The sequence below is a fragment of the Cavia porcellus genome, unplaced genomic scaffold, assembly GCF_034190915.1.
Source record: "Cavia porcellus strain 051 isolate PalLab524CR breed Dunkin Hartley unplaced genomic scaffold, mCavPor4.1 scaffold_9, whole genome shotgun sequence".
Taxonomy (NCBI): domain Eukaryota; kingdom Metazoa; phylum Chordata; class Mammalia; order Rodentia; family Caviidae; genus Cavia; species Cavia porcellus.
The window spans coordinates 65,275,792-65,303,269 of NW_026947492.1; the positions used below are offsets into that span (position 1 = coordinate 65,275,792).

The 27,478-nt window shown below is 33.2% G+C and overlaps 3 pseudogenes; 1 reads left to right on the top strand and 2 right to left on the bottom strand.

Moving 5' to 3' along the window:
- Positions 1 to 608: 608 nt before the first annotated feature.
- Positions 609 to 9,123, bottom strand: LOC106025051 (olfactory receptor 51I1-like; annotated as a pseudogene).
- An 8-nt stretch (positions 9,124 to 9,131) lies between these two features.
- LOC100735898 (olfactory receptor 51L1-like) lies at positions 9,132 to 14,156 on the bottom strand (annotated as a pseudogene).
- A 5,149-nt stretch (positions 14,157 to 19,305) lies between these two features.
- Positions 19,306 to 25,786, top strand: LOC134477496 (olfactory receptor 51G2-like; annotated as a pseudogene).
- Positions 25,787 to 27,478: the final 1,692 nt, after the last annotated feature.

Consider the following 27,478-nt stretch of genomic DNA (forward strand, 5'->3'; position numbering starts at 1 on the left):
AATGAGATAGACAATTCTTTGTAAGGAAACAAGAGACATTGTTGATAACCATTGTTGATAACCTTGTACTCTGTTTTACATCATGTGCTATGTCTATGCTTGGTTTTGACTGACAGCTTTGTTTTGCCATATTTGAATTTATTCTCTTCCCCCCAAAAAAGTAATAAGAACTAAGGATTAATAAAACCCAAAATGTGTAAATTTTGTTGTAAAAAAGAGAGGGTAAAAAAGAACTCTAGAGGATACAACGGCAAGTGTGTTTAGGGGTGTTAAATAGCTGACCATATTAATGTTTTTGGTTGGATCATTGAACACAACTGTTTGTAGTCTCCCTGTTTGAATGTCCACTTTGTATGCTTTGATATTGTGATTTGAGCAACTATCTCTAAGATGATAATATGTAATCTATTAACTGGTAATTTCTTACTGTGGTTTTTTTTTTTTTTTTTTTTTTTTTTTTTTGTAGTTCTGTATTACGTGTACCCTTACCGCTTTGTTTTGTTTTGTGTTTTTCTCTTTTTCCTTTTAAATAAAATTTTAAAAAAATGATTATAAAACTGCAAGTCATGTTTTTCCTCACCTAAAACAACATTAATTTCTCTAATTCTTCAGCTTCTCTGCATCTTGCACAACTTTCTCAGAGCAGCACGGATGTGCTTGGTCTTCAGGCTGTACACAATGGGGTACTGGGGGCATAAATAGGTGATATTGCTGAAGATATCATGTGCTACTGGAGAACTTATTAAGCTGATTCCGTGCATGACAGTTATTGTCAGGAGAGGTCCTTAGTAAATAAACACAAAACAACTGTGTGACAAGCAGGTGTTGAGCACCTTCATCAGGCCTTCTCTAGAAGCAATACCCAGTACTGCTCAAAATATCAGCATGTTAGAAATGGTTATAAATTGAAAATCAACCCCAAAAGAAAAGATAACCAAAACCAACCCATATGAAATATTAATCCTGACTTTCCACAAGCTCCCTTCATGACATCTTGGTGGAAACAGTAGGAATACGAGAGTGTCTGACCCTTGCTGAAAAGCAGCTGCTTTAGCAGGATGGGCACTGGAGTCATGAACACTGTGCCCCTCGTCAGGGCTGCCAGTCCCATTTTGGTGACATGTGAGCTGGTGAGAATGGTGGTGTATTGTAGGGGTTTACTGATGGCAATGAAACAGTCAAATTCCATGGCCAGCAGGATTCCTGAGCCCATGGAAGAGGATGTATGGATGAAGAAGAATTGAGTGAGGCAACTATCAAATGTAATTTCATAGAGGCCAAGCATAAAGGCCTTTAACACAGAGACAAGTGTGGAGACAGGACGATATCAGCCCCAGCCAACATGGACAAGAAATGGTACTGGGGCTCCTGAAGACTTCATCCATCACCATGTGTGTCATTGTGCAGTTTCCCACTATTGTAATGATGTACGTCAGGTGTGGCCCCAGCCACAGCAGGAGCCTACAAGCTTTCAGAGACCCGTGATGATGGAAAGAGAAGGCTGAGACTCTGTGGTGTTGAATTCAGACTTGGAAAACTTTTGAGAAGCTCTGCTCAAAACGGCTTCTCAGACAAGCAACCTAAGAAGGGAGAAAATGAAGCATCGTATTCAACAGGCCACTAATTTGGTTAAACAGTCCTGATAAATGCTGTAGATGAAGAACAAAAGACTTATGGGTGTAAAATGGCAATAATTCTTATGTAAGGGAATGAGCATACTTGTGTTCTGAGGCTACTGTGAGAGACTGCATTACTTTTATTAGGAATCACCACATGGGCAGATGTACGTTAAGATTTGGGTTAAAGTGTATGCTGTGTTCTGTTCACTCTAAATAAGGCATGTCGGGAAGACAGGTTGAGATCACCTGATAATGAAAGCAAAGATTTCTGACCTCTGTGCCTCTCACCCACAGTGGCCTCTCCTTTCCACTGTGGGTGGACTTATTTTTCCTACTTTTAGTTGGACCAGACTCTATGAAGAGCCTGTTTGTTTTCCTATCTTCTTTCCTACCTTTGCTACCTTAAAAATAAATAAATAAATAAATAAATAAATAAATAAAAGTAAAGAATTACATCTTAAAATATTGGCTAACTAACACTTTAAGAGGAGAAATTAAGGCATAAGTGATCTTAGGCAACAATGTAACCAGTATTTCTGAGCTCTGGATCAGGGTACGATTCCTCCTCAACTAGAAAGAAATATCCTGTGTTCCCCTCTCACTCTCCCTTAATCTCTCCCTGCATTACTTCTTTCCTCCGGCCCTCCTTACCACCCCCTTTCACGTGTTTTGAAGTTTTCATCTGGAACTGTTTCAGCTTCTAAACAACTATATATAACTTCCACCTGGGACTGTCATTCTTTTTAAAATTAAGAAGGTGTCTTTCCTGTTCTTAAAAGTAGTATTTTTCTTACCTTTGTGTGTTTAGCATATTATTCTTTATCATTTTAACTTTCATTACAGTGCAAACATTTTTGCTTGATTCTTCACATCTGTAATATAAGATGCTGAAATATTTAGATTAAAAAATAGACAAAACCAATTTTTAGCTTGAATTCCCAATCAAAATATACTCCTATTTTCAATTTCATATTTAATATACCTAAATTGCATTATATATATTTGTAAATATGTGCATACCCTATAAAATATAATATGGCATTTATATATTAATATTAAACTATATATAAAATGAATGAATGTACACTTTTATAATCATTTGACATGCCCTCCTGTATGCTTTATCCCTGTGGTAACAATATTATTTTCAAATTTACTCATATTATTGACTAAAAGGGAGACTTAATAATTATCATCACAGGGGCTGGGGATTTAGCTCAGTGGCATAAGTGCCTGCCTTGCAAGCAGACAGTCATGAGTTCGATCTCTGGTACTGATAAAAACTAAAAAGACAAAAAAAAAATAATTATCATCTCAGAATGAGAGAAAATTCTGTTCCAAAATACTCTTATGTAAATTAAGTTGTGTGATCAACTATAACATTCAAGTCACTAATACACTTACCTTGTTTGAGCTTTTGAAAGCATTTACCATCTAAAGTATTTAATCCATGCAAATTGTCTTTATTGGCCTGCGTAAACTAATTTCATCCTAATATTTATCTTACTTCCATGGGTACAGCTTAAATTCCTTAAAGTTCTCTCATGATCTGGGCCTTATAAACAGTACCTTGCTTTCAGCTGTGTTTCTCGTAAGTGATTGAATTTGTTCTTTTTGCTTTAGTTGCTTTTGACTGCATAGCTTCTTCATGCTTCTCTTCTATTACCTCTGTGTACTTTGAGTTTACTATTTCTAAACTAAAGTCATGTTCTCCATGCACAGTTTGATGAACGCTATGTGATATATCATCTGATAATCTGCATAATATCCTAGCTGAAGAAATTATACTTATCCTACATTAACTAAATATGGCACTGCAAACCCTTATCCTAGTACTGTGATGAGATTTGACCTGACCATCTTGAACTTACAATTTTGCCTTTATCAGATGAAAATAATTTCATAAAGTTCCAAAACAATATTACTCTAACAATGTACCAATTCAAACTCTCCAGAAGTATCTGTGTAGATAAATAAATTTATAGTGCCATATAGTAGAAACCAGATGAACCTTTTAAAATGACATGGTAAAGAATCTCAGACAGAGAAAACTTCTAGACAATGCACAGCATCTATTTCTCTTTCTTCTTCCTCAACTGCAGATAAAAGTCAAAAAATAATATAAAAATCAGTTAAGGAGATATGAGATGTGACATTGAAATATTAAAAAAGAGAGAAGACAGATATTGAGGGTAGAACTATATAAAAACATTTCAGTACAGATGATATATGATGCATAATGTATATATATACATGCTTGTTATCAGCTTGAAAGGTTACATCAGGCTAAAAAAGTGACTAAGATAATAAATCCACACCCTTCTTCATGACATTTGAGACTTGGTGGAAAATAACAATATCTTGAACCTTTATTGATAAAAGGACAATATAAAATAATGAAAAGGGAAGTGAAAAAATCCATGAAACACAGAGAACCAAATAGTCATTATTCTTGTCATTATTAAATTATTAAATGTCATTATTAAATGTCTAAACAATTATTTTTCTTTGTTTCAATCTATGGTACTCTGGACACAGAGCTACTAATGAAATATGAGAGTAAAGTGAAGACATTTTCAGACCCATAAAACTTTTGAACTAAATGCGTTGAGAAATTTATTGAAGAATGTTTTTCATAATAAAAAAGAGGTAATTCCACGAAAACTAAATGAAATCTGCATAAACTCTGACTGCAGGATTCTCAAAAGCAGTAATTTGAGGTGACGAATGGGAAAGCAATTTTGAGAACCACCACAACAAACTGATCAGAATTTTTCTAGTTATTTCTAGTTATTTAAAAGAAATTTTAAAGCAGAGAAATTTAAACATCATATTAAAAACCAAAAGTGTCATACAATTTTTAAAACATTATAAAGAATGTTTCTTTCTTCTTTATGCCTATATCTTGTAATCTGAACAGCTACTTTGAAGATAACTATACTCAATATATTAACAGTACTGATTGCCTATTATTTCGTTTTGAAATTTTGTAGCATTATTTTTATTATTTTTCTGTTTTAAAATGAAAACCAAAAATATATGGCCAGTAAAAGTTATTATTATTATTTCTTTTATTTACTTATTTATTTGTACCAGGGATTGAATTTAAGACTTCGTGCTTGGCAAGTAAGCACTTACGCTGCTGAGCTAAATTTCTGGCCCCATTTTAAAGTTACTGATAAAAGCATGTAAACACCAAAATAAATAATGAAAAATTGAAAATAATTAAACGTGAGGGAAAAAGAAGATAAGGACAAGAGAATCTGCGGACATTTTAGAAGTGTGAATCACAATTTTAGGTACATGATTTACATTTGTGGGCATAAAAATACACTGTTACATAAGTAGAATAGTAGGTAAAGATTATGTAGTGTTTAAATATATGAACAAGAAAATAACAGCATGAAAAATTCAGATAATTTTTATAAGGAAGGAAGGAAATAGGCCTGTATTTCACAATTGATGAAAGTCATAAAATGAGATTCATTTTCATGTATTATCCAAATAGAAAATTCTTAAATTTTAGTTATTTCATGATATATACCATTTATAGATTATCACATGGCAAGAATAATATATATTCTGATCTATGAAGACAAAATTTTTCTTAAGCTAGAAACTTGTATCTCTTTAAATCTTGTCCCTGTTATTGCAAATTTCACTTTTTAAAAAATAAAATATCCCCAAATCCCATAAAAGGTACATTTTCTAATATTTCTCGTACAACTCAGTGCCCTTTGGAAACTCTCAGTACAAGGTGTGTATCTTGTCTTTAGAATACATTTTCACACCATTTCAGTCACTACATTCTTGTGAACACATGCTATAGCTGAAAGATTGCTTTATGCTCTGAGAATACATTTAAAGAGCATCTCTTTCTTCTTATAAAATGTAAATGATGCGAGAGAATTTATTTCTCTGACTTCATTCCACCAAAATATCATTACTGACACTAACTTCTATGAAATCTAGGAGTATGATCATACAAATATTTCTAAATGTTTGCCAAATGACCTTTATTCAATTGCATTTTAAAATTTCAAAATCTCTAAAGAGAAAACTAAGTTGAATAGTGTTCGTTTACTGTAAAGTCATTCTCATATGGGAGAGAACTCTTTTACTAGACACAAATAGTTATTTTCCTAAAAGTTAAAAGTTAAAAAGAAACCATGCAGGTACTATTTGACTTATTGTCACAATTTTAGGGAAGATTTTTACTTCTCTCTTTAGGAGGTACTGATATTCAACGTTCTGCTAAACTTACACTAGCGTGAGATATTACTTTTGATTCCTTGAATGGTTTATAGAACTGGATTACAGAAACAAATAGCCAAATTCATTTCCAGAATTGTACTATTCTCTTCTCTCTGGCAGGGCCAAGGAATTACGTTGACACAAAGATGTTTCTACAAGTGTGTGGAATGAAATCGAGAACTATACGATATTAGGAGAAGATGTTGGGAAGGAAGTGCTGTACCTGTCAAGAGACACTGTGGGACTGTCCTCTGCCTATGTTTGAGAGAATCACTCAAAGGGTAATCTGGTTTGGGGAAACAGAGGACCTGACTGAAATAGTTATGAGGTGATAGTTTACAAGGATGTTCCATGGTTTAGTAAGCTTCAGGAAATCACCAAAAGCTTTTAAATAGAAGGTTGATATAAACACATTTTTGTTTAAGAAAATTCACTCAGGTTGCTGCATGGAAAATGACTTTAAGAGGGAGGACTGAATTAAAACAAATACATTTTGGGACTATTACCAGGGAAGGACTGGAATTGGGGCATGTTTGCCTCTATGAATGAAAGCAAAGGAGCTTCAGTGATCATTTTGGAAGAGTGTGGACAGGTTCTTCACTCACTGGTACATAACTAAAGGCTCCTGCTTTTACTTAAGTCTATATTATACTAACTTACAAGTCATACCTTGATCTCCTCAAAATAGACATTGTGGGTAGATGAAGGTTACCCAAAAATAGACTAAGTAAGGTAACACCAATAACACTCTTTTAACCTTCATTCCAAAGGCCTTTTTAGAGATCAGGAAAAGAATTCTAACCATTATGTTATGTGTTCTCACTTTTTGTTTTCCCTCTACCCTAGTAGATTCCACAGCACCGTAATATTTAAGTTTACCTTGATGACTATGGCTGGAGAACTTCACTGGGCTGACACTACAGCTCTACAGACTGAATTTTTTAGGGAAAGTATTTATTACTGTGGCTAATGGTCCCAATGGTATTGTAAGGAAAACTTCAATCTCTCTCTCTCTCTCTCCCTGTCCCTTTCCCTCTCTCCTTCCATCTCTCTCTCTCTCTCTCTCTCTCTCTCTCTCTCTCTCTCTCTCTCTCACACACACACACACACACACACACACACACACACACACTTTTATTTTTTTCAATAAATACAAACGCGTAAAACTTATAGTCTTAGTACAACATTGGGCCTATCATTTCCCACTTATTCCAGATTCTGTGAGCTTAGTGAAGTAAAAAGTGTTAAAGAATCTTCAACCACAGGATCATCAGTTATAAAGCTCACTGATGATTCTGAAACTGCTGCCCACAGAGAAATCTAGTTAACATTAATGCTCAGACACAAATGAATTTCAATTAAAATTTTAATGAGATATTTGTGGTAACTACTTTTCTTTGGTTGTGATAATCTGAGAGAAAAGAAGAAAAAAAGACAAGATGGTGATGTCTTATTTTCTCAGATGTCATGTGAAACAGTAGCAAAATTTAAATTAATCAATGATGGACAATCACATGATACATTTTACAATGAATCTAAAATTTACTAGACTAACAAAGGAGCTAGAGAGTCAAATGTTTTTGATATCAAAGTTGAAAAACCTACAGCATACGATTTTAATTCTCATCGTAATACTATCATAATAAATACAGAAATCTAGGAACATAAAGGTTTTCACACAGTTTATTGGAGCACATTAGATTGCTGAATATAGACTAAACATGCTATATCAGGATAACTAATGGGTAAAATCTAATATTTTCTAGAAATATTGCTGGTAGAACAATATATTCATATGGAAAATAGTTGTATTCATATATAAAACTAAGTAATTACAATTAGACTTATGTGTGAAATCTAAAATAACAAAAGCTCTGGGAGATATGCTTAGAGAAAATATTTTTAATTCTTAGAAAATTACTCATAATTTCAAAGATGTGAAAGATAAAATGAAGTAGAATTTTAGGCTTCATAAAAAATTAAAAGTGTACTGTTCCTTGAAAATCATAATTAAGCAAAAATAATTAAACTAGTTAAAGAACTATTTGAAATTACGTAGAGAGTGTAATACTGCAAATACTTTTAAAATGCAGTCATATTTCAATCGCTAGAAAAATAAGTGATAACATTACTGTAGTTATTACAATCATGAATTCAAATTGTTTTTATTATTATTGTTTATTGGTACAATTTAGATATTTATAAGGATTATATTCCACATTGGAATCTGTAATGATGTCTTAGTTCCTCTTTCTTTTCCCATTCTCCTCTTCTTCCCCTTCTTATTTACATAATCTGGTTCCTATTTTATACTTTCTTTTTCATTTTCCCTTTTTCTCCACCCCGAAGTCCCCTTTTCTTTTGAACAATTTCTTCCTATTCCACAGAATATAATATTTAGTTTTATTATGTAGTTTCCATTTCTCGCACCAGAGACGAGATATTTACAATCCTGTGTTCAATTTGTTTCACTTAAGAGTATGATCTCAATGTTCATCCTTTTAATGATAATAAATTCAATTTCTAAATCAGTTGCAATACTAAACCCAAACCTGAATTCATTGTTTATTTTCCTGTTCTGCTATTGATTTCTAAAATATAAAGTACTCCGTGTAAGAAAAACACTCAATGCTATCATTCTACCTTACTGATCTGTATTAAAGACCAGTGCCCAATTATGTTATTTATAAGCAGGTTAATTGTTAAAAATCTGATCCTAGGAAAACTATTACTGTTATATATTTTAAAATTACTGTCATTATGCATTATAAAACAATCTCAAATATAATAAGAAAAAAATTAACCAAAATATCTAGTCTGCAAACCAATGAAATCATCTGTTAGTTAGACAAAATGTAGCTTTATATTGGTAGGAGAAACATTTTTTTTTTATTTTCCAATTTCTGTGTTTATAGTATTTCTTCAGAAATGGATGAGAAACAAGAATATGCCTTTACAAAAGGCAGGGGATTCTTGAGTTGAACACAGTTGAAGGGATGCTTTCAGCCCTCTTCTTATGTACCTAAATTCAGACATTATTTCATAAAGACAAAGAAACAGTCAGCACCCCGCTCCAGCAGATACAATAAAGTTTCACCGCCGAAGACAGTGTTAGTCCCTCAGTAGTCTCCAGCTACCTGACAGGAATTTATTTTTACAAGCTTTACTAATTTTTATTAGCCAATTTTTTGCCTTCCTCCTACTTTGTGTCCATAGGAGACTTAATGTCCAACATTGATCCTTTCCTCATGTCGGTTCTTAGCAAGCTGGTTCATATGTGAAAACAGGAGATGAAAAGGGTCCTGTGTACACTGCTTGCACTAAAGTGAAACAAAAAGAATCAGTGAGGTTGAAAAACAAAGAAGAAACAGTTTTGTTTTGTTTTGTTTTGTTTTTCTTACATGACACATTTTCACTGGTACATCTCAACATGCTTTGTCTATAACATTTTTAAAAATAGTAAAGTCTTTTATAGTTCAAAATAACTGATCAGGAAAATTGTTTCTAAAAATTTGGTTGTTTCCTATTTTTAGAGCCCCTGTTATTTACCTATAGGCCTCATTTCAGAACAAATAATTGTATAAAATTTGCTTTATGAGAATGCCTCACATGTAACTACATGACTCCAATTCTTATTAAAATAAATTATTTATACTGATGTATGAATATGTATTTTACCTGAAGCATGAGATATTGTAAAGGGAAAATATCTCAAATAAGAGAAATGAGAATTTGTTTTTAATAATTTTTGAATCTGTTTACATTTTATATCTCTTGTTCCAAAATCATCATGATCTGACTTTCATCTAATACAAAAATTCAATGCGAGATTAAAGAAAAACAGAGCAAAATAGTATAAAAGGTTTTGTCATCTAAATAATGTATGCTTGATTTTCTCTGGTTGTGTTAAATTCAATTTCATACTAGGTTAAGGATAAGCATATATTGGTTACATTGAAAAACAAGTCTCTGAAATTTAGCTGCTTTGTCATCAGAAAATAATGAAACTGCTTCCGAGTCACTTCAGTGAAAAGGAGTTAATGACAATATCCAGTTTCTAAGGATGCTGACAGAAGAAACATAGTGTATGTAGTATACTTATAACCATCCAGCACATAGTTAAAGGTCATTAAGTGTTAACATTTCATTATGAGACAAAATATAATTTAATGGTGTGTCTTACAGAGAACAATAGTCAAGTCAGAGTTAAATGATAAATCCAAAGGAAGAAAGCATTCTTTCAGGGATATGGCTCAGTGACACCTCACCTGCAAGCGTGAGGTCACGAGTTTGTCAGGGTACAAAAAAAAAAAAAAAAAAAATACCACTTACACGGTTTATATAACATAACCAGACAATTATCGAAATTTTCTCTAGTTTGAAAACATAGGTTCAGATCTATAATTACAATTTTCTTTAAAATATGTTTCAAATGTGTTAAAAATGTTATGATACTTTATAACTGTACATAATATATATCCTATCTGTCTGTTTGCTTTTTCATTTGCACATGAGGGACAGGCCTTGCATTCTTCATATACATGGAGGTCTCCTCTAATCTGCCACAGGAAAGAGCCAGGCATCATTAATGAGTTCATTATTAATAAAACTCTGTAGACATCAGTTAATGAACCATTATTTTGTGATTTGTTGGTCATTCTAGAGCCTTATAATATTTTTCCTTCTGCTTTCCCTCATGCATTTTATCTTTTTCTCCTTTTAAATCTTTATACATCTGCATGGTGCTCTTCAAGGGACAGAAGTATCTTGGCAGTCACTGCTTAGTGAGGTAAAACATGGAAAACATTTTCTGTACTGCAGGATAAATAAGTGACCCAGTACATCCAAACATTGCTGCCCTTAAGTTGCTTCAGTTTTTACCCTTTACAGTTAAAAAATCCAAAATGATGTAACGAAATAGTTTACAGACTCAAAGAAAGGGCTTTGTGGACTGAAAGGTAATGTTCAGGACTCAGTGCTGCTAGTTGTCTTCTCTTTCTGAAGGGATCTCTCACATATGCTTCTATTCTGCTTTGTGTTCATTTGCTCATAATTTAGACAGGAATTTGCTTCCACGTAATTGGCAATTACGACCATGGGTCATCACCAGGAGTAGACACTGCAAGTTACTTTGCATATTTTAAGCATTGTAGTTCAAATGGAAGAGGGCTACATAATAGTAGCACAAAATATGGAGGAGAAAAGTGTACTCAAGTCTTAATCTCTGAGGTGAAATATCTGAGAAAATATGCATGGGATATAGACAGCACTAGTTTTATACTGTCCAGAAAAGTGAGGTGTTCCTCAAAGGAAAACTGCCTCCTATCCTTTCTGTTTGCTCAAGTTTAGGAAATCATCCTTTAGCCTTCTGATTAGAATGACTCATAAAGAAAATAATTACATTTGAATTTAATTTCCCAGAAAGAATGCAATCTATATGTCATGCAAGCAAATACTAATAAAAATTAAAAACTGAGAAAAAAAAGGGGAATGTAGCTCAATAGTAGAGTGGTTTCCTAGCATCTTAAAGTCCCTAGTTCTCATCAATACTGCAAAACAACAGATGTGATAAATAGAAACCTTTGAGAAAATGAGATGTGAAAGGATATTCAGAAGCACTGTGTAGTAGCAATATTCTGGTTTTTTGGTGGTAGTAAGTATACGATATAATATAATATCTACGGTTTATATGTCCTTCTATACATATGTAAACGTTTTAATTGTATTTTGCAATAATTAAAATTAAAATTAAAAGTGTTGAGAAATAAAAAAAATACTAACAGGTTTAGAAACAAAGTGTCTTTCAATTTTTGCAGTCTATTAATAAAGCAATTCAAACCAAGTGCCAGTCTCATCCATTATATTGTTTCAAACTCTGTTGGTGCTCTATGGTTTTCATTAATCGAGTATGTGCTATGTGACTATTATGATTTTCATCTGTGTGTCTTACGCCTATGAATGAGAGATAATGAAATATTCTCCAGATAAATTTTTGACCTATTATTTAGGAATTCACTTAAAACTTTCTTAGACCAGCTTCAAATTCTTGAGGATTTTATGATTTCCTTATTCCCACAGGCAAAAGTTTTCTTTTTCACTTTATTTTCAGACAGCTTTTTATCATTTGTCAATCATTACAGTGTTCAGAATAACAATCAATGTCAAACACATGGTCACAAACTCATCCTCATCTTTGAAATTTTATGCCTCAATTAAAGCACGATTGGTAACCAACAGTCAAATGACATCTTGGTTTCTCTATACCAGTAGCAATTCACTGATCATTTGCTGTCCAGCGTTACACTCTTCAACTTGGCATTGATATAATTTTTATTCATCATATATCCAAAAAACATTAAATTTGGGGTTCTATTGTCATTTCTTCTTACTCCTATCCATTATCATCCATGATTACAGTTACAAACTTAGTTTAAGCATTCTGCCTGTCTTTTCCACCTTAATCCTTCCCCTTTTCATTTGTAATACTGGATACTGAACCCAAAGACTTCCCACTGAGTTACATCCACCAGCCCATTTTATCTTTATGTTGAGAAGTATCTCATGAAGTCACTAAATTACCCAGGCTGGGTTTTAACTTCTCGCTCTACTTCTTCAACAGCGCATGGTGTGGGATGTGTACCATCACTCCCAGGTTAATTACTCGCAAAAGGGCAGAAACCTGTGCTTTTTTTCAGGTTTGATTTCATGTTGCCTGGCGAGCTATTTGGCAGATAGGTGATCCTAAATAACACTGTCTTTTCAATATCGTATCTTCTGGTCCAGAGAAAATCTCATTCTCTTTTTTTTTTTTTTTTATTTATTTATTTTTTTTTATTTTTTTTTTTTTTTATTTAAGAGGAAAAAGAGAAAAACACAAAACAAACCAAAGCGGCGTAAGGGTACACGCAATACAGAACTACAAAACAAAACAAAACAAAACAAAACAAAAAACCATAACAGTAAGAAATTACCTGCTAGTAGATTACACACTATTGAGAAAATCTCATTCTCAACAACACGTTGCACACAAAATCTCTTATGCAGGGCGGCTTCGATCTGCTTGGATTTGAGACTGTACACAAGGGGGGTTAGCAGTAGTGTCATGAGGACGTACGCATTGCTCATGATGGTGTACAGAATTGGGGAGGTCTCCTGGGTGTAGCGGTGCAGAACTGCAAGGCTGATGAGGGGCAGGTAAAACACAAGCACTGTGCACAAGTGACAGGCACAGGTTTGCAGTGATTTCCAGTTTCTGTCTTGGATGCCCAATTTCATAACAGTGCCCAGATCTTCATGTAGGAAACAAGGATGAAGATAACATCCACTGCAAATGTGCAGAGTACACAGGCCAGTCCGTAGACACTGCTGAAAGTAACATCCCCACAGGCCAGGTTTAACATGTCTGGATAGAAGCAATAGGAGTGTGAGAGAACATTAGTCCCACAGAAAATAAAAGCACTGAGAAAAAAGGCAGAGGGGCCAGGAGAGTGCGCCTCGGATGAGGGCAGCCCCACTTAGGCAGGCAACAGTGCAGTGGGTCAGGATCCTGGTGTAGTTCAGTGGAGCACAGATGGCAACCAAGCGGTCAAAAGCCATGGCCACCAGGACCCCTGACTCGACTGAGGAAAGGGTGTGGATGAAGAACATTTGGGTCAGGCAGGCATTAAGGCCAATATGGTGGACATCAAATCAGAAAATTGCCAAGACGCTGGCCATTGTTGACAAAGAAAGGCCAAGGTCAGTGAGTGCTAGGATGGCCAGAAAATAGAACTGGGGCTCGTGAAGATTCTGTTCCACACTAACTAAGATGAGAAGAAGAACATTACCCCCAACAGCCATCAGGTACAAGAGACAGAAGGGAATGGAGATCCACATATGTGCAGCCTCCAGACCAGGAATTCCAATAAAGGAAAAAGTGGGCCAAGTAGAAGTGTTATTAAGAGCCAACACAGTGAGATGTAGGTAAGGCTGCAGCCCACAGTGCTTGAAAACGCAAAAAAGAAATCAGAGAAGCCAAAAGAAATTAGAAGGAGCTTGTTTTACATGGAAGCAGAAAATTGTGAGATAAATAACTCAAAACTGAATGCCAGATTTTGTTGGTGATGATGCAGAAAAGTAAGAATTATCCTATTTTGTCAATGACATGCAAAACTGTGAAGCCTTTTTGGAAAATATCTTGGCAATTTCCTTTACAGCGAAAACATACAGATTTATCCTACAGGTGCCATTACCCAGTAATTGGATTCCAAGAAATTTATCAAAAAGAAAGTCACATACCCTCATATATTCACACAAAATGATTCCAAAAGCTATTTATGATGGCAAAAAATGGAAATATAATAACATGATTTAATAGAAAAATGAACTATGATCTGTATAATTTAATCTAAAAAGGAAAAAAAAGGTATAAAACAGGATAGATCACTTACATACCGTGAAAAAGAAGACAAATACAAAAACAGCAAATGCTGTAAAATTTCAATTAAATTAAAAAAGTAAAAGTCGCAGTGAAAAAGGGTTGATCAAAAGGCTAGTAAGGAAAATGAACAGACACATAACAAATAGACTTGAACAGATTTTAGGAAGATAAATGTTTCTTACCATGAGTAACACTATGGTTTTATATGTTTTCAAAATAACATCAAAATTTACTCCTAAAATTTTAAAACCTTGGTAGTGACAATTGCCAGAGTATTGAGGGCTAGGGTGACAGCCCTAGCTGTCTACTGTGTCCAGGTAAAACTGATACATTTCATTGCTGTATGTAATGAGTAAAAAAAAATGACCAAAAGTAGATATTTGTGTTATAGACTTCTTAACAGTATTAAATCTGCAGTTACCAAAGTGTATGTTTTCTGAATATACCTTTGATTCCTGTTTTTGTGAAGGAAATGCCACTCAAATTTGTGAAATAACTTGATTATCATCAGAGGAACTTATACAAACATGGGTGAATCACAAACTTTGTACATTACACATGCCACATTAAAAATAATGAGTTGTGTGGCCTCATCAAAGTTTTTGCTTAAATATTGTCTTCTACATTTTCCTATCTCAAAGAGCCCTAACTCTGTGTCTAGTTATTCCCCCTCTCACAAATTTAAAACCTTCTTTGAACAAAAAATCAAAATGGAAATCTTTTAGAATGGCTCTCATGGAAGTGAGTTAACTTTGTAAAAGCATATTGTGTCTTCCTGTTTGCGAACTGTATTCATGAGATACTTACTCAGGCAAAGGCTATAGAAACAAAGGACATAACCATGAAAATTAAGAAATCTAGAATTACATATTCACATCTTTAAAAATGCAAATATCTGATTAATAAATAATCTTCAAATGTATTGTAGATGAATGCAAGAAAATTTACTTAGACAAAACATAAAATTAACCAATAATTTAATTTTACATATCAAACAGTATTTGAAATACAATAAAATCTTCAAGTCACACATATCTTAACTCAGCAACACTATTGGTTTGCAATAATTTCTTTAAACAGGAAAGCCAGTTTTTTTTTTTTTTACTTATTTTAAAATTTAAATTTGATTATTAGTTATTTTCATATCAATTTTTGAATGGGCTTTTTAAAAGTTAAGGTGGTATTTGATCTTACTTATCCCTGAAGTAGTTCACTTTCTGCACAATGAATGGCCTTCAACTTTCAGAAGTTCCTGTTTGCGGCTTGTCCTCCCCGGTGAGACCCTGAGGTCTGCAGCTCAGTGTGAAGGAGAGACCTATTTCTAGACTTTGACAGTGTATTACTCATCTTACAGGAACGGTCACCCGAGTACCTCAAGAACTCTACTGAGGTCTAGAAAGCTTAGGGAATTCCCAACTATTCTAGCCAAAATTCTTAAATTTACTTTCTTCCTCTGGGATGTGAGAAAAAGGTAGCATATCTTAGACTTCGTGTGTTTCAGTGTCTTTCTGTACTGGAGAGAAAAACAGCCATCATTTTATCAGATACTTTGGCTCTGATCCATGTTTACTTTACTGAATGAGAGACAAGTGAAGTACATACTGTGAGCTATGCCAAGATAAAACCAGTTGTTTAATGTGTTAGATAATTTGGCAAATTAATTTAATTATAAAATAATTTAATTTATTAAAAATATTTCCTTGCATATTATCAACACCCTAATATGTAGAACTGTTTCATATAATTTTGGAACAAACCTACCAGGCCACTCCTATGTAAAATAAAGGAGCTATATCTTTCTAAATTTAAAATAAATGATATTAACCTAATTTGGTACATGTTACTGCATTATATATTCTATATTATTATTTTATGTCTTGTTTTCTCCTCTAAAGAATTTTTGAAAGATATTTTCTCCTGAGAGTACAAAAATAGTTCTCTGAGTTTTAAAAAGCTGCTTTACACTACACAACTAGTAAAGTAAGGATGTTATATCAATAATTAAATATCTCCTTCATGATCTTATGCTTGTGCTTTCTATACTTGACAGTGTAGTTCCATAAAAATGTTCAAGTTCATTTGTTGAATCAAGGTATATTTATTTTCATATTTTATTGGTGTTCAATATTCTTTCAAAAATGTTGAATGAATTTGTATCCCCAAAAGAGTAAGACTGTCTGCTTTTCTTTCCACACATGCTAATCTTTAAACTTTCTAATGTTAGACAAATATGAGAATTGCTCCTCATTTAATTTGGATTATTATATTTCTTATAAATTATGATAATGGCTTTTGAAAGCACGGTGTTGAGCATTTCTCCATTTTACTTTTAAATTTGCCAAATCTGACATTTTAAGACATTCAAACTGATTTTTTTTTTTTTTTTTTTTTTTTGGTCTTTTTAGACGGTGTTTCACTGTGCCATTCTGGTTGGGGCTTGAATTCACTTTGTAGCCCAGACTGGCCTCAAATTTGCAGTGATCCTGCTGCCTCAGCCTCCCTAGTGCTGGGATTACAGGCTTGCACTGCACGCCCTGCTCCAAATTGATATTTTTTTTTAAGTAGTTCTAATCCACGTGTACCTTTATATTGAAAAACAACGAGTAACTTTTCAGAAACTATAGGGAGCAGCATGACCGCCCCATTGCTGCCTCCCCGCTTCTCTCTTCTATGGGCACATGATGCACCTGCCTACATTAACCATAATCCTCTCCTGCTTACGTCACATACCCAGAGGTGACGATGGCCCATCAGAAACCACCCCGTAGCCTCTTCCTGTCCCACCAGCCCGCCCTTGGCCTATAAAGGATGCGACCACTTCCTGAATAAATGAGGCCTGATCGGATTCTCTCGACTTGCTTCAATCTCTCTTTGTCTCCCCCCTGTTCTATTCATCCCATTCCCACTCCAGGTACACCCCATGGATTGATCCACGGGCCGGATTAAGAAACTGTCATTTAGTGTAGGCATTGATTAATGAACATTATTAATTCTAAGCTTCTAAACAGCATACCTGGAAATTATTTCTTCTCTTTTATATTCTTGACCCAATTCTACCTCTAGCATGATAAAATATTTTGCACCTAACATTATGCTTGAGAAAGATAGTAAAACCCATCTGTTTTCAATAGTGAGCCTTGAAATATGAAATACACTAAATCTAACTATTTTAAAGTGAATGTTTTATGATTTTTACATGTATATATTCACATAAACAGCATTAAAATAACAATGCAGAAGTTTTAAACATTCCAAAAGTGTTCTCTCTGTTACTATGAAGGCAATCTTTCCCTCTATTGTCTGTAACTCCTTAGAACATGGTTTCTGATTTCTGACCCCACAGGCTTAGCTTTAAAAGAAAGTCACACAAAAATAATCATACAGTATATTGATATTGTTAAGTAAGTATGCTCTTGATATTTTATCCATATTGTTGATTTAGTAATAATATTCATTACATGATATTTAATCTCACTATTATGCCTATGCCATTATTTGTTTATCTAATTATCATTTGAAACTTATATAGGTTTAAATTTGGAAATTTAGATTATAAACCAAACAATGAGGTAATAGGTACATGTGTAAACATGGTTTTACTTTAGCAGTTGAATACCTATCAACCAGGTATTCAATTTCAGATATGATTACACAATTTCTATTATGCACATATGAAAATTACTCCACATTCTTCTCTGAGATCTGATAGTTTCCTATTAATTCTAGATAGAGATGTAGAGATATATCATGGTTTTATTTTTCATTTACGTAATGATTAATCATGGTGAAATTTTCCATATATTTTTTCTTAGCATGTCTACTTTGTAAAGTAACTGTTAAACAGTTTGGACATTTTTACAGTGTTTAGCTTCTGATTCCTAAATTGTGAAAACCCATCACATATTGTGTATCAAGGTCTTCTTTCAAAAATTTCCTGAGAAATTATTTCATTCCAGTCTGCTAATTATTATATATTTTTGTAATTGTTATCACTCAAAATATGACATTAACTTGGGACAGGAAAACTTGTTATTTTCTCTCTCCTCAGGTTTATGATTTTTGTATAAAACATTAACATTGTACATATTAATGAGTTATAATGTGATGTTTCAATACATATGTATATAATGAACAAATTTTAAATCAGGCTAAACACATCTCTCTCCTGATGTGCACAGCATTTATCTTTCTGTAAACCTTTTCAAAATGCTTTGTTCTTTCTAAAATATAAAGTACCTTGTCAGCTATATTCACTCTTCTGCGTAAGGGCACATATGAACTTTTTCTAACTCAGTACCTGTTGACCAGCTACTCTCTCCAGACTCTCGTAACTATCATTCTGTTCTCTACTTCTATGAGAGCAACATTTAAAGTATATTGTTTACATTTAATATACCATTTTTTCCACCTGATACTGTCAATATTTTCTTGTTCTATCTGGTTATTAGTCACTGTCAATAAGTTGCTTATTATTTATAGTCTTTTTTTGGACCATAGTGATGTACAAAACTTAGCAATAGACCTGAAGTTACACTCACTTCAGAATTCATTTCTGAATGTGAAAAATATCTTATGTATACATTCTCTTATTATCATTTTTCCTTGTACAGCACTGGATATAATGCATTATCACAGGAAACTCAGGAGGATTCCTTCTACGAGATCATATCTGACAACAATGCTTTTCTAAATTCTCTCTTCCTTTGCAATTGTGAATTTATGTTACCTTCACAATATCATCCCATTTGCTTTTTTACATCAATTTTTTCAACTAAGTTCCATACTAGTGTACAAAGTGATAAGCATAGATTTGGGCATGCTAGATAATATTTATACATATTCTTCTGTAAAGTGACTGGCAATAAAAAATATCAACTCTTCTATTGTACTTCTATAATTAAGAATTATTGTAGAAGCTTATAAAAGAAAAGGTTACAGGTTTCTCTATTTTTATTCTTAATTAAGTTTCAAATAGATACATCTTATCATATTGAAAGTCTCAAAAAGAAGCCAATGCTTCATATACTTATGTGATTTGAAAATTTAGACTCATAAATTAGTTTCAGTGTACTACTAGTTGGATACGTGACTCTGTCACACAGTGAATATACACGTGGGATGAGACAAGCCAACGACCGGTAATGCAAGGGTAATTAAATTGCTTCTGTCATCTATATTGATTCTCTGCCATAATTTCTAGCAGTCTAAATCATAGATTCAGCATGTATTTAACTACAGATGGAATTTTGGAGGAGAGTTTTCTATCACTCAAAACTCTTGTGGAAAAACAAGAGACAAAAGTGGAAAATTCTTAGAAGGTTATTAGAAGATCATTGAAAATAAAAATCTACCCTTTACGGTTTTTATACTGTGGAGACTTCTGATGTTAGTCAATGTTAGACTTCAAAGTGCTGTGTCTCCCATCTTCCACATGAAATAATTATTTTATACCACCATAATTGCTCAGTGAGGACTCAGACAAGACAAAGTGTTTCTGTTAACAAGTAAAATCTTCACCAGCGATAGCCTTCTAATCCATTTGAATATGGAAACATTACATTAAAGCGTTCATCTCTAACAATAAATCCAAAAAAAATTTCAAGTAGGAGACTTCCATCAATATTACAGTTATTTGATCATTAAGAAAGTGACATATGAATTCTGGATTTTGAACAAATGTTGGGAAAGTAAATGTAAGTGAAATTCAAAATGTATCACTTGTACAAAAGAGAATATTATGTTGGCATGGTCTTAATAGTGATTCAGATGAAGATTACGAGGTTGGAATATTTATAGTTTCAGGATTTGGGCTTAGATAATCTAGGACATCCCTTTGAAAATTCAATTTTAGTGGCAATAATTAAAGTAGATAACATAAAACATTGTTTTTGGTAGACATGGAGTAAGATAACAAAGGAGATCTTAAAAAATAAATTATTCCATGGTAAGTAAACTAAACATGCCCTGAGCAATTATCAGTTTTTCTAAAGAATTTTCATTTTCCTTGATAATCACCCTGGTAAGCAAGTATATTTGCAACAATTAATGAAATATTTGGATAAAATATTTGGTTTTACAATTTCTAGGTAGCATACTTTAAGATTTTTAAAAACTCTATAACTTTTTAGGGCAATTCATATAATTAAAGACCTTTTATACATGTTTATATCAATCCTATAGTTTCTGTTTCTCTGGAGAACTGTAGTATAACCAGCTATCAATGTATCTAGCAGAAGTAACCTCCAAGTTATAATTTATATGGTCTAACTTTTATGGTTAAATATCTCTTCTCAGATGAAAACTATTTATTTTTCTCCTCTGTGTAAAAGCACAATATTTGAAAATCACTTTACTGAAAATGTGGGTAGTGCAGCATCCTTTCCTGGTTATGCTTAACCTGAAATTCTCTATCCATGTGACACTAGTACTATGGAATATAAACCACTAATAATTGTAAAATAGAGCACTAAACATACAATAGTATTTCAAAAGCAGCAGAAAGTTGTTTGGGGAGATGCATTTATTGTTTTTTTCTGTTCATTTATGCATAAATTTTGTAATTGCTTATTAAATCATGGACTATATTTAAATGAAATGTAAATTCTTCTCTACTCAAAATTGGATAGTCACCTGACCTTTACATAAAGCATGGGCTTCATTAGGGAAAGAAAAATTGTGTAAGATGTTTCCATAGATCTGATCTCCAAAATTTAAAGGTAGATCTAGATAAGGTATCTAAATATGTAATTTGATTATCAGTAGAAGGGATACTTGTAATTATCAGTATCATTATTTTGTTGATTATAAGATACAAAAAAGCCTAGTACAGTGAAGGTATTACATAAATATATTATTGCTTAAAAATCGCACCTCTTATAAAATGCACTTCGCACTCAGCTCAAGAACATCAAAGAGGTTTCCCAGCAGATTACTGTCATCAAGAGAGAGTTGTGAGGTTAATAAGGAGGCTAAAGCAGCTCACAAGTATTTCTGACTTTGCACAAGAAGGAGACAGCTTTCCTTGTGTTACATTTTAGCAAAGCTCTGCCTTCAGATGCCAAGTGAGGGACAAAACTTGGCTACTTACATCTGAAACAGGAGTAACATCAAAGAACTTTGCATAAATTAGTGAGTACAAAACGTTTATATCATTGCATAAGAAGTACTAGGGGTTTACAGGATGTTTCTGTAAAACTATACTTGTATGCTTTTCTCAAGGACCTAAGATAATTAGAGCAAATGATATGAACCAAATAAGGAAAGAAACTTAACATAGCCCTTAACTTTTTTTTCAGGTATGACTAGATCCGATTTTCTTTTTTTTTATCTTTTTTTTTTTTTTTAAATTTTAGTTAAAGAAAGACTAAACAAAACAGAAAATGGATAGAAATGATCCATACTTTCAAAGAAAAAATAAACAGTGAGAAATCACTGGTTGATGTTTACATATTGTCTTCTTACAAATAGTTGTTCAAGATACAGAAATAGAACATATAAAGTGGGGATTCAAACAGCGAGACTGCAAACAGTTCTGTTCAATTATCCAACAAAAACTTAGTAACATGGTTATCAATTCTATACACTTAAACATAAATGCACTTATCCATATCTTCATTTATGTTGAAATTAAACAAACCAAAGCAGGCTAAAATCACTCTGAACAAAGAATAATAGTATTGCTGCATTTCACATCATGACACTCTGGAATCAGCACTGGGTACTGTAGTGTCTCTTTTTCTTCGAAGTATTTATTCATTTCATCATGTGTCATAACATGAGTTTTCATGAAAAATGGAGAGACAGAATTACTCTTGCTTACTAAAACGTGATCATGATGTTTGACCTTATTCTTGAGCATAACTCCTTTGGGAATCAGAGAGTATAGATTCTAAAATCTTACATAATAAATAAAAATGGTAAATGTTTAGAAAAATAACTAAAATACTTAAAAACTCATGAATGAGAAAAAGGCATGAGAAAGGAATTTGGCGAAAGTCCCTTAATTAGAAAGGATCTGATGAATGTGCTCTTACCAGTTGGAGATTATGCTAGAGAACATTTTCTGTCCTTACCAAAAAAAACCTCAATATTTAAAAAAAAAATTGTAACAGAGCTTCTGAAGCTCATGTTTATTTTGTGAAGACAGAATACACAAATATATTAATGCTTTATTATTTCTCCTGAATGTCTCATCCCAAAAGACATAGACTGACACTGGTGAAAAAGAACAATAACCTGAAAAAATGAAAGTAGAAAGAAGTAGACAAAATACCTATATTTCTCACTCTAAACACAGGCAATGAACAAATTTAATGCAAAAATTCTGTTGCTATTTTCCTCTCTGGCTTTTCCCTACCCAAAATTCAGTGTAATGTGTGAATTCAGTAGAACCAGATAGGAAATACTCAACCCACTTCAGGTAGGACTTGTGGGACTTAGTCAAGGAATTAAATTTTGGTTACATTGCTCCACAGACCTGATAGCAGTTGACTTGACATTAATGAGTGAGGCTAGGTGAGCATTAGAGTGATTAATATATACAACCAGTATGCAACATTTATGAAGCAACTGCACAGAGATATGAAGTTACGTAATTATCAGTTTAAGTTTTTAAATGCACAGTATGATAACAGGTAGATAAGAAAAAAATGTGTACTACACTCTCTGTGGCAGAAGAACAAGTGCATTTAAAGCTGACTTTATCTGAATGAATCTGTTTGATAGCACAGAGCTAGAAAATGACCCTGTGTCCCATGTGTTGTGTATTATCCTGAAATATTTGGCAGACTTCTCACTTATAAGACAAAAGCAGCTAATTGAGTCAATTTAAGTCTTTGTTAGGGTAACAAGCATAGTCTTTGTCAGGCAGAGGAAAAGAGTATTTAATGTATGAGTGAACAATAATATTTTTGTTGATATAAGTCAATGTAATTGGTATCACACAGTTTATCAGAAAGTACTTATTAATGCACACATATGTATATAATGTTTAAAGATGATTTGTAAACTGTCACTATATATTATTAATGTTAACATTATTTAGTCCTGAAATAAAAAGATCACATGGATGTAATTTTAAAGGAGTATTAGCTACAGTATTCAATATTTAATATTTTTAAATATTAATAAAATATATATTCAAATTTAGATAAAAAATCATTACATTGAATAATAAATAACATGTATGGCAAAAGTTCATTTAAAATCCCTTGTCTCACAAAGTAATATTCCAAAGTCAAACAATAATGTTTAAAGAACTAAATGAAAACTATATCCAAAATGTCATTTCGTATACCAATAATGATATTAACTTTGTTGCATTAAACAATACAAAACTGTCACGTAAAAATGACAAAAGTTCCCACATGTTTAATTATAATTCATATACTCATGGTATGCAGAAAATATAGAATATTAAAACTTGCTCATAAACTATTTATATGAGTCATTATAAATCAAAGTAGTAAGAAACACACTGGTCATGATCTACTACTATTTTAACTACAGTGACTGGTATTAGTTTGAGTTACCTTTACAGTCGTCTCCTCTTACCTTTATGAGACATATTCTAAGAAAACAGTATGAATCCCATGGGTACTGTGGGTACTGCTTTACCCTGTGCAGAAATAACTGTGATCATCTAAATCACTTTATCCATTTTCACTAAGAAATTAGAAAGGTGTTTGGTGGAACCTTTTGCAATTTTATGAGTAAGAGTAAAAACAGCATAGATTTATTTTTTTTTTTTCTCACAACTTCTTGAACAGAAGGTTTTTTTCTTTCCATAGACCTTAGGAATCTCCACCAAAGATTTTTAAAACATTTCTTGATTGTATAAAAAGTTTTCCACATTTAAATAATTTTGTTATTTTTTTTTCTTTAGCATATTCAAATTGGCGATATTGTCATTCGTTTCCAAGGCCATTATAAAGTAAAATAATTATATGACCACATAAGAGGACCAGATAACTCAGCTGACACATGAATTACTATCGGGCATTTGTGCAACATAAATGTGGTGAACTAAAAGGTCACTAAGTTTTGTGGGGGCAACAGGGCAGAATGGCAAGGAATACAGTGTCAGTACAAGTAGCAAGTGTCTCAAACGTATAAGGGGCTTTCTCTAGAATTATGCCTTGAATATGTGCACTAGAGTTGGCCATGAATAACTGAAAAGAAAAACTACGGATAAGAGAGGGTGGCAGTATTTACTGGCACAATATTTAGTGTATTTTTTCATTTTTAAAATCACTATGCCAGTAACATGACTTTTGTAATTTAAATGTTAAATTTTAATTTTTTTTTCATTGCTACCAAAAGGTAACAATATCCAGGGATGCTGGAAAAGAAACTTTTGTAATTAGTATAGAGGCTCAGACTACATACTGGAAAACAGTATTTAATCTCATATTAAAATGAGATACTAATCTCATATTAAAATCTCAGTTCAAAATGAGAAAACACAAAGAGTAGTCAAAGTGAGAGCTCAAACCAAATATGGATAATGTTGCTTTCTATTTTAGGAAATTCATACTCCTCTAGTATCATATTCCTTGTGAACAGCACAAACTGCATCTTCTCCAGCTTCCTGGTCACAGGCATCCCAGGGCTGGAAGCTGTGCACGTCGGGGTCTCCATACTCTTCAGCGCCATGTTCCTCATCACCTTGGTGGGCAACGTGACCATCATCACAGTTGTGGAGGGAGCACAGCCTCCATGTGCCCATGTAGCTCTTCCTGGCCATGCTGGCTGCCTCTGACCTGGGCCTGTCCCTTGTCATCATCCCCACCATGCTGCGCATCTTGTGGCTGGATGCTCGAGAGCTGACCTTCCCTGCTTGCTTCACTTAGATGTTTTTTATTCACACTTTTCAGATATTTGAGTCTGCTTTTATTCTGTTCATGGCCTTTGACCACTATGTGGCCATTTCTCATCCACTGTGATACTCCTCTATCCTCACTCACAGGGTAATTGTCAGGATAGCCATGGTTACGCTGGTAAAAACGTTGATGACACAGGTACCTGCTCCTATCCACTTGAAGAGGCTGTGCTGCTGTGGCTCCAACGTGCTTTCTTATTCCTACTGCCTGCATACTAACATCATAAAGTTCTCCTGCTCCAAAATCAGGTCAATAACATCTATGGACTCTTCGTGGTACTCTCCACCATGGCTCTTGACTTGCTCCTCATTCTGCTTTCTTACGTGTTGATTCTGAAAACCGTGCTGAGCATTGCCTCCCATGGTGGGCGCCTCAAGGCTCTCAACACCTGCATCGCCCACCTCTGTGCTGTGGTCCTCTTCTTCACACCCATGATCTGCCTGTCTATGCTGCACCGCTTTGGCCCCAGGCTTCCCTCCCATGTCTATGTGACCATGGCCCACATGCACTTCCTCATTCCCCCGGTGATGAATCCCATTGTGTATGTGGTGAAAACTAAGCAGATTCGAGACAAAGTCCTGAAAATCTTCTTTAAAAAACAAACTGTGGAATAAAAAGCTGCATTTTAAACCTAAATCTTGAGAAACTAGGTAGAAATAAATCACTATTCCAATTCTTCTGACATATTTTATGTATACAAGGAGACAAAAAAAAAATACACTGAGACCTTCTTTCTTCAATTTTCACTGTTCATACCTTTTTATATTCACCTTTTCATACATTTTTATAATCGTTGCTTAAAGATATCCTGAAAATTTCTGTATAGTATTTAAGTTTCATATTTGTAATTATTTTCTCTCAATCTTTGGAAATGTTCCTCATTTATTATTATTCCTGCTGTGTATATAGCACATTTTTATTATTAGATCTTGTTGTATTTTTATTGATCTCTATATTAGCAATCTTATTAAATACATCTGTGTCTAGGCTGAATATTTTATAACATACAAGCATGTTTTGTCTTGAATTTCTTTACTATATTTTATTACACTTTTACTATTTTATGGAGGTTGGTTAGTATACTTAGTCAAAGACAAGATAAAAATAAATCCCTCTGACATTTTTTTTAAAAAAAGTTTTTAAGTGTTAATAAAATCAAACACTTATTTTTCAGCCTGAGTTTTCTCTTATACAGTAGGAATATCAACAAAAATATCTTTGATTGCATCTAAAAAAGTCCATGCCTGGATATGTTGGCCTAGTTTCGAACCTTCTACCATGTATTCATGTATTAGGACAGCACATGGTGTCCATCAGTGGGTGTAGTTGTTCTGTATCAGTTATATATGTATGTATTAGTGGAAAATAAATTTAAATATTTTATGAAACAAAAGAAGAGATTAACTTATTTGGCTACGTTAAAGAAGTTAAAACATAAAAATAAAGATTTTTGATTTTTAATGACTCACTTGACTTATTTTAATTTCTAGACTGAAATAATTCTATCTTCCACAACATAGTTCTTATGATATGCTAAATGCAAATGATTTTTTGCTTGAATTCAGTATAATGTTCTGTGTTTAAAATATCTCACTTATTCAGACAAAATTAGGTATTTTAGTCTCATCCATAGAACATCAAAAGATATAAACATTCCCTATCTTCTCAGGAATTTATTTCCATATGTAACAAAGAAAAATCATTGTTTTCAATATATTAACTTGTAGTTTTTTCAAACATTTGTCCTCTAATTAACAACAGTTTTATTGGCAAGCAAATCAGAGTATCTTTTTAGCAAAAGAATTATTTTGCCACTGTTAATTGATACTACATATGTCACCTATCTTTCTATAAATTCTAGGGTAAATAATCAAACCTTTCAAATAAATGGGAAGATTGAAAAATATTTCAAGACTTGCACCGGACATAGAACAGAGAAAAAGAATTTAGACTAGAAATTTGGGCAAGAATTTCAGGTTCTCCTTACTCACCAACTTTATCATGTTTCTTCTGCTCATCACCATTACTGTTATTTGTCACCGTGGACGCTGAGTCTGCCATGCTTTCCTTTCCCCAATAATGATCGCTTGATTCATTTTCTATGCTGACTCTTGGATAAGAAACTCATTACAAAGAATTCGTAAAAATTGTTTTGATGGAAAATATTTTTAAAATCACAGTGTTTTCAAGATCTACAAATAGCATCTGACCAGTGTTTCTTCTGGATTTCCCATGAAACATGCGGGAGCTGTTCCAAGCAGTGGATTCTGAGGGAATATTTTTAGAGGGAATGATGAGATAGTATT